This window comes from Triticum aestivum, chromosome 3D, assembly GCF_018294505.1.
Source record: "Triticum aestivum cultivar Chinese Spring chromosome 3D, IWGSC CS RefSeq v2.1, whole genome shotgun sequence".
In the NCBI taxonomy this organism is placed as follows: domain Eukaryota; kingdom Viridiplantae; phylum Streptophyta; class Magnoliopsida; order Poales; family Poaceae; genus Triticum; species Triticum aestivum.
Window position 1 is genome coordinate 84,715,879 of NC_057802.1, and position 9,328 is coordinate 84,725,206.

At 42.9% G+C, this 9,328-nt stretch overlaps 1 long non-coding RNA gene across 3 annotated transcripts; it reads right to left on the reverse strand.

Annotated features, from left to right (window-relative positions):
* Positions 1-5,362: 5,362 nt before the first annotated feature.
* On the reverse strand, positions 5,363-9,328 carry LOC123077586 (uncharacterized). Of its 3 annotated transcripts, none has more exons than XR_006436717.1 (5): positions 9,076-9,322; positions 8,240-8,546; positions 7,798-8,144; positions 7,493-7,676; positions 5,363-5,899 (listed from the first exon to the last, which is right to left on the reverse strand). It is a non-coding gene; the product is annotated as an uncharacterized lncRNA (long non-coding RNA). The 3 variants fall into 3 exon arrangements; XR_006436718.1 differs by having other exon boundaries at positions 8,240-8,663; XR_006436719.1 differs by lacking the exon at positions 8,240-8,546 and having other exon boundaries at positions 9,076-9,328.

Consider the following 9,328-nt stretch of genomic DNA (forward strand, 5'->3'; position numbering starts at 1 on the left):
GAGAAATTATGTGGATTATCATTGGTTGTTAAGCTATAATTTTAAAGATTGTCAAAGTTTAAGCAGAAATTGTTCTTTTGGCCCCTCTCAACTCTGCTTTGCCTAATATCCAAACAAGAATTATAATCGTAAAGATAATTTGAATGTCGGCATCTCAACAAGTAGCACTCCTCGATCGACTGGCGTGTCACCTTCTTGTAGAAGACCGCCAAGACGCCAGTCACATTCACGCGGTCCATGTACATCAGTATCACAGCACACACGCAAAGGCGGAGCTATGTTGAGGGTTTGTTTTGGGCCCTGATAAGTGCTACAAGTGTGGCATGAACACATGACAACTCTTAACTTTTTTGTGGCAAGTTTAGTGAGGCGAGGATGACAATTTTAGCTGTCAAGCATGACAACTTCTTTTTGGATGGCAAGCTTTAGTTTTTTTGTCTGTTTCTTTTTTTTGGATGGCAACTTTAGTTGTAAAAAACATCAGAGCAGCAGTGTTTCATGTCACACGTGTGGCACTTATCAATTGATTTTTTTCTTTTCAAATGTCAACTTTGATTATATAAAAAATTAAGACCGGAGTGGTTCGTGCCACACGAAGTCATTCGCGTTCTCTTTTGCAATCAACAATCCAATGATATATCAACCATGATGACTCCATGGTTGTGCCACGTGCTCGTTCGTGTATGTCAATCTCTCGGATAGAGAGCAATGCTACACCTTATCTTACACAATCTATTAATTGCACTATTACTCACAGTCAATCAAGGTCTTGAATTTGAAATTGAGTCATTCGATTGTGACCGGATCAACAATTCTTCAAGGAACTTGCTCATTTAAACTTTTTTTAATTCACTATGCTCTCTAATTTTGAAACTCTTCCACTATATTGAGATATTCATTTTTGGATTTGATATACAATTTTGACCGGGTCATCAATTTTTCGAATCATCGTATAAAAACATATCAATCTCACACACCAGTTCATCACCTAGAAAAAGGAAGCACTATTCTGCCTGCACCTTCTATTCTGAAACCGAGAGAGTATTTCTTTTAAAAATTGAAAGCTAGCACACCAATGGCACAACAAAGCGTATCCAACCCTTTTAGTTAACTTAACGGCTTAAGGGGCATCTTTTGATTGAATGAAATCAGGGAAGGGAGGCTCACCTTGTTGAATTCAGGGGGGATTTAGTGGTCAGGATGGAAAGGTCCGTAGGTTTTGGAGATCTTTCCTAGGTCTAGCATTTTCAGATCACGTTGACACCCTTTTTTTTTTCAAGAACGTAGGCTTAAAACTCGCCTGACTTTTTTTTTTGCGGGCAAGACTAGCCTAATTTTGAATTAAGAAAACATCGGCCACTCAAGAAAATACAACGACCAACCACGTGACACATGTGGTAAGCAATCCAAATAATTTAAAAACAAAATACAACAACCAACACCATAAAACGGAAAAAGGACGACATACACAAAGTGCTGAACGAACAAATACCTCCTTTTCAATGTAAGTTTATGCTTTTACGTGGTCAATCATCTATCCTATTATGATTGCTTTGGCTATGTAGAAATGACATTATTTTTAATGACAAAATCACTTATTTTTCGTTGTACGCATCAGTTTCGTATGTGGAATATGCTATATATTAAACAGAGTACTAACTGTTGTTCAAGGCCGTGTATGCGACTGGAGCGGGTAGAAGGGGTTTTACCTAACATGGGTGGCAGAATAATCACGGGAGCAGCCCACCTCCTCTGTCGACATAGGCATAGCGTCGGTCACATAGGACTTTACTGATTTTTTTTTCGAAAAGGAGGATAACACCCGACCTCTGCATCAGAACGATGCATGCGGCCATCTTATTAAAAGATCCAAACAGAACAAAGTGCGTAGTTCAGTACAGCTCGCAAAAGGAGCATAAAAATGAATGAAGGTAAACAAAGCCACAACCGGCGAAAAACAGGACAAGATTACTAAACACTTACCCTATTATTGGACCGGCATCCAAACCGGTTGTAGTTTGCCCGTGCTACTGTCTTCCATCGGTTGTATCCAGTAACCAAAAGCTCACTGGAGTCCGTATGAGTGAGTAACGACCACGTACGGATCCATGTTGTAGTTTTGTGAATAACCTGCAAAAGGTTTATAAGATTTTCTTGTTAAATATCATATCATTTCTGTAGTTTCATATACCCATAGTAGTGCACATATTCCTATCCGAATACGTCCCACAATAACTGGTTCCACGCGAGTGAGCCAGGTCCCAAATAACATGTCAATTCTGACTGGAGGGTTAATAGTAAAGGCTATATGAATCGTGCGCCAAAGAAGCTTCGCGAGAGGGCAATCTATAAATAATAGGTGTTGTATTGTTTCATCCTTGTCACAAAAACAACAGCGCGAACTGCCTACCCATCTTCACTTTAGCAGATTATCTTTGGTTAGGATCACTTCTTTGTGAGCGAACCACATGAAGATCTTAATTCTTAACGGAACTTTTTTTTTGAAACGAGGCAAAAGATTTGCCATTTTCATTGATTAAGAAGAAGAGAGTTGCCCGGTTAATTAGAGGAAAACCGGGCGAAAACCTAGATACAAACCCCAAAGGGGCAAACGCGAACGACCTGGCCACAACAACGCCAAACAGTCGACCGCAGCGTCGAGGACATGGCAGCTCCGATTTTGCTGACGAGCTTCACACGAGAAAGTTGCTAGCCTTGCACCGACCTAGTCCAACGCAACATCCGGAGAGCACCGCTTGCTGAAAACCGTCCTCATGGAGTCATCGTTGCCGCAGTGGCCCTGCCGACCGCAACTCCGACTTCTATGTCACAGCCAGAAACCAGCATGGGCACACCCATTGACGCCTCGGACCTTCGACATCAAAAGGACAAGCTGCGACTCAGCTCTGCTCACCACCATCATCGTTGCCACCGGCCGGGCACCTCCCGACCGCGATGTCGTGCACGTCCAGCCTATAGGAAGCACAAAAGGGACCAAGATCTCCAAGACGGCGCCCCCAGGAGGGAAAACGACGTTGGAGACGACGCCGCCGTCTGATCCAACCAGGATCCTGACTTTCGCCCGGAGATCTTGACCCGAGAGTTGAAGAGCACCAATCACCACGATGACGCCTCCAAGGAGGAAAGTGACGCACATGAGCGCCGCCGCCGCCGACCAGCAAGCGCCGGTCAAGCTTTCGCCCGGATCAGCAACACCACCACTCCCACGCGGTCAACCGACGCCAACCAGCACCTCCGCTGACCCGCGCACCCCAGCACAACAATCGCGCCATCGCCATGCAAGGACCACCACCAGGCCTCGCCGCCGAGCCAAACGAGCCTCCCTCCACCAAGAACACCGCGGCCGCCTCGTGGCCCACGCGAACTCCACAGCTGCCAACACATCAACCACCATCCCGGGGCCGCCGCCCCGGAGACCAACATCGCCACGCCAGGCCCAGGGACAAGAGGTCGCTCCACTGCGTTGCAGTCACCGCACCACGCGGAGACAAGACCGCAGCAGGAAACCACCGCTGTCCGCCCGAATTCGACCACGCCCGGCCAGATCAGGCAACGGCCAGCCCTCCCGTCGACCCCCATCGCTCCACCAAGGCCCCGCGCAGCCACACCAAGCGGAGCCAGAGACAAATCGGGGAGTCGCCAGCGCCGAGATCCAGAGCTCCAAGCCCTCTCACACCGACCCGCTGCCATGGGGGAGACCGGAGCGTCACCAGGCCCAGCCCCCGCGCCGCCCCCGCGGCCACAGCGGCCGCCCGTCCGCCGCCACGAAGCCGGGGCCGCCGCCCAAGATCCAGCACTCCGACCGCGCCATCACGGGCCGGGAGAGCCCCGCCGTCGCCGTCCGCTGCGCGGGCTTAGCCCGGCCGCGTCATTCGGCGGCGGCGAGGGGGTGGAGGAGAGGAGGGGTGGTGGGTTGCGGCGGCGGGGTTGGTCTCCACCCGAGCCGCCCCGGGAGGCGACGCGGGGGACGGGAGGGTATGTCAAAGGTCCCCAGTTTTAACGGAACTTTTATCTTCCAAATATGAATCGATCTCGGGATTGGGCCAGAATTAATTAGGTTCAGGTACAAAGATCACCGTGAAGACGCCATTCCTAGTTAACTTCCAGCGAAAGGAGTCCGGCCATCAACCTTCGCACGAGATGCAACCATCCAACGCTCTCCCACTAGAGACCTCCTGAACTGGTTGTTTAAGGGAGCCGATTGTAGTATTGTAGCAACGTAATCCTCATTACATTGTACAATATTATAAAGTGTGGGGTATTACAAGGCTAGAGGCATCTCCCCTAATCATGTATCTACCCAAAATCTGGTTGTTGTGCCGTTTCCGACAACAAATTTCGATCTGCGAAAAATACATCCTTCGTCCTCATTAGCCCCTTCCAAAATGGCGAGTCATTAGGTCTTATGGTAAGCTGGGCTAAAGACTTAGATGGAGGTATTTATTACGTAAAATCTGTGCCCACATACCATCCGTCTCAACCGATAACCTATAAAGCCATTTATTCAGCAGACATTTATTTTTGATTTCTAGGTTCTCAATCCCAAGCCCCCTTGATCTTTGGGTCTACAAATAATATCCCACCTGGTCAATCTGGCAAAGGTTAGACTTCTATCGATCTCATTTTTTCTGGCAAAATGATGAAGTATAGGACTTTACTGATGCCCATGTGTCATTTTATTTATTTACTTTTTTCGTCGAACTTGTTCCTGTTGACTATGTGCACTCTATCTATGAGGTCATATGTCGCTCAATATGGTTGTCTACTGGATGCTACATTTTAAGTTAATAAAAGCACACTTTATTAAAAAAATACAAAGGGCTGACAAGCAACAGGAAGAACATACATAAACAAAATGAAAGAGGAAAGTCCCGCTTGATGTAGAATTGCCCTGCACCGTGGACGGAGCAACAAAGTTGGGGTCAACATGATATAAATTGTAAAAATATATACAGGTATATTTAAGCAAATTATGGTAGTAAAACATCTCACTTTAAGACTTGGGAGATATCCCGGTCTCAATTATCAGTCCCCAATTTTCACCTCTTAATTTTGCTATATCTTGATCGTATATAATTCTGCACATTAATTATCAGACCCAATTTTCACCCCTTCGTCCAAAATTACTTGTCGCAAAAATGGGTAAAAATAGATGTATTTAGAACTAAAATACATCTAGATACATCATTTCTCTGACGAGTATTTTTGGACGGATGGAATATTTGTTTAAATTTTCACTAGATTTTGGTTTTGGGGTCTTTTGCCTAGATTCCCTCGTTTCCCCATAAATACTTACGACATTTACTTTATGAAAACAGTTATCTATTTTACTCATAGACAATTTCAGTTTCTCCAATATTCTTATAAATAACTTCTTCATATTTTACAAATTTAATCAAGGATTTGATCCAATCCCACTAAAAAACTATTTTGTACCAACTCTTCAAAGTCCTTTCACCTTTCCTAGCTCCAGGGAAGAATAAGCTCAGTCCTTACTCAGCCTGTCTGTTGCTGAGTTTGTTCACAGACATCTTCCTTACTTGAGTAGATTGCTAAAGAAATCAAGAAGTCTAGTTGTAAGCCACTTGTGCAATTCACAGTGGCATCTGCATCAAGCCGAGGAGCGCGATAAACAAGAGACGGCCACAGACATAAAGGCAAGCAGATTACAAACTACAATTTCAATCCTTGCCAGTTTTATTGCGCCTGGCTGGCTTGGACCATTGCCAGTTTCATTACCAATGATCAGCAGCTTCCTTCATCATGTCCCTATGATGTTTTATCCAAGAAGAGCCCCTTCCTTGTATAAAGCAAATCACCAAAACCACCACGTGATGCTCCAAGTTACTTATTTGAAACAAGCAAAACATCAAGCTGGCTGCATATGACAAGTCCAAAACATCAATAGCTTGACTGGAAAATCTGCCAGGTAAAGCAATTAAAGTAGAATTGAATTGCAAAAGCAAGCAGTTCTTTCAACAGGCATATCCTCTACTAGAGACGCCTCTCCTCAGCTTCAATCCTTTCTTTACCCACTGGTTTAAGTATTGCAAAAATAGCACATATAACCCTAAGTGAACCATTTACCAAAACCAAGATGACGATATTACATTCAAAGGATTCCACAATAATGTTATCTCTTATAAGAAAGAAATGGTAACCTGATTGGAAAACTTGTTTCTCTCTTCCAGAGTTTTCAGAGTACCATATCTTTTGTCTTTCATTTCTAATAACTCTCATGGCCTGGGAAGATTATATATCAGGCACTTTGATTAATTAATTAATAGCAGTTCAATTCAAGTTGTTCCAGACTCCGTGACCAATCAGACTCAATATTAAGCTGGGAAAAAAAAATTAAGCGATTCAAGCAGGGACTTGAATGCATTCTTTGCTTCCTACAGTTTGATTTTTTTTAAGGAATATAAGCTGCATTCACAAAAGTAAATGAGTTTCTCATTCCTAATTAACTTCTGTAGTAGGATGAACAAGTGCCACTTACCTCAGACATTGTTCACACTGTAAAGTGCAGAGAAAGAATTAGATCACTGGGCAATATTGGTATTGTGGGGTTCAAAGATATTTCTATTCACATAGTTTATACCTCTTAAAAGAAGTTGGTCTCAGATGTATATCCAAATCTGAGATTTTGCTATTCTTTTGTTCTACATGCTGGATATCTACTTCAGGATCACCTTTTATGATATTTTTTCACCATTGGACATGCGAAATAAGATGTATAAAAATTCATATGCAAAAATGTGAGTGGGATATACGTCTGAATCAACCTATCAGTCTCTACTTCAGTATGCAGGTTTATGTTTGGAACTAAAAGACCATTTCTTCGTTTCCTCCATAACTTATGCAGATAGAGTGTTCATATGCCTCATGCATATCCTTTTCCAGCTAAAACATTCTTGCTTTTATTAAGAGATATCATTCTTTTCCCTCTAGTGTATTAAAGGTACATCTGTTACTAATTAAAATTTAAATGACCAGTGTCTAGACTGTAGGTATATACTGTACCAAGGAAACAACATAACTAAGACAAGAGGCACGCAGTAACAAATCAACCTACTGGTGTATGACTAGCTTGAACATTTCTTTATTAATTCTGTTTTGTTTTACAATTGCTTGCCGAAGTTAAATTTTATTGTCTTCTGCCTGTATGTAATTCAGGAAGCAAATTCCCAGAATAATTATTGGGCTTACACCATACTACCTCTTATGCTTTAGAAAAAAATGACTGATTATTATCTAAGCTGCATGTTTAGTTAAATATTAAAAGCTAAACTGTACCATATACTACTAATACATGCACCATGTAAACAAAAGTTATCCTATGACCATTTGGTTGTTGTGCTGAGTCTAAAAAAAATACAAACGCGGCAGGTAACAAACTTGGTCTTATTTTCAGATTAAAAAAATGTAAAGAGCACTTTATATGTCCTGAAAGCGAATAGTACTGGCTTACCTCATTGGTCCTCCAAATCAAATTTCACCATTTTGTCAGCTGCCAACTTTTGGAGTTGCTCAGCACCATGATCCACTTAGTGCTTGGCAACTCATGCTCCTCCAGTCCTCCCCATCAAATTCACCTTTTTGTCAGCGGCCAATTCATTAGTACGAACACCAACCACCCTCGTAAGAACCATTGTCTGTAATGCAATAAGCAAACAGTCATCGGTGCACTGCATTGGTTACATAAATCAGCAGGAAAATCATTTAGCTTCATTTCAGACTTGCAAAGGCTGCTCCTACAGAAACATGTGAAAGTACCTCATTTCTCATTCCTGAGATAATGTCTTTGCTGCTTGCATACTAATGCGTTGATTGATGTCAGCTTACAGCTTAGGACTTTGAACAGAAACCAGAGAATTGATAGATGAAGTTAGAGATCTTCCGGGGTTTCTCAAATTCCATCTCTGGGTCAGTGACAGGAATAAACGTAGGACAGCCATGTAACACATCAGTAACAGTGGTTCAACACAACCTCCACCATTAGAAGCATATTCAGTGTATACTTGCAATACAATTGATTAAATGATTGCTTAGTTCTCCTGTGGGAACAACAGGAACAACATTTTGATATTGGAAGTTGGAACTGCCTCTTCAGTGCATTGATCCTGCAAAAGTATGTGAAAACTTGAGTCACCATTATGATCATAACAGCTTATAACATGGCATGTCATATATAAGATAACAGGGAAGAGTTTCCCACCAGCTAAGCACAGCAGGCAGCAGCTTCATTTACACACTTCCATCTTGTCTCAGAGATAAAAGCAACAGCAGAGGATATTTTTATACTGCACAGCAGGTGCTCTGTATTCTCATTTAAGATTCGAAATGTACAAGGGGGTACTAAAGGAAAAACAAAATCCAGTCGCAAAACAGGGCTATGATGTGGTGAAAGGACCCTCCAGCAAATGGAAGTGAACTTCGATGAGGTTAGCAACATCTAGTTGAGGATGAAATCCTGGAGCGCAGTCGATCAGGTTACATACAGACACCACAACAACATTATTGACCTGACAGAGGGGAAGTCCAGGTGATATAAGTTTGCAGCTAGGAAAGCAGCGATGCAGTTAATGAGGTTTGGGTGTTTTTATTTCTCCACAAACAGCTCATCATGCATGTTTCTTGACCTGTGGTATGACAACTGATGAGCTGATGGAGTTATCGGAATCAGAGTCGAGATATGGATGCATGGTTCTAGAATAGGGAAACAATATTGGCATAAATATTTATTCCTCTGTTATCTGAGTTTTCATGAGCAGAACTCTTTTTTTAGTTGGAGCAGAACATTTTTTTAGCTTATCCTTGTAACCAGAGAAACACGTATCCTTCACCCATTCCACAAGAATAAATATGAGTAATTCTCTTTGCCGATGCCTATGGTACTAACAAGTATGCAAGATCGAGAGCACCTATTCCCTGAACATGTATTTTTTTTCCCTAAGCAATCTATTTAACCGGGAACAATATGTAGCAATAATGACCCAAAGTAGAACATGGTCATTACACGAGCAAGCAAAACATTTAAATTTGAAAGCATACCATTTCCATGGATAAGTGGCTTGCAGCCTCGGTATCGAGCTCTGAGAGAGAAAGGGTTCCACACTGAGTATGACATGAAGCAACTCATCCGCAGGCCGCAGCTCCAAGCCAAACTTCAACTTGGGATAAAACATCATCGGAGTTCTCCTTGGGGAGTGGGTCCGCCTTATCGGGAGTCTAATCTCTCCTCATGCATGTGCGATTAGCTGTTGCACAGCTCCGAATCATTCGTCCCACACGACCTATTGGAGAG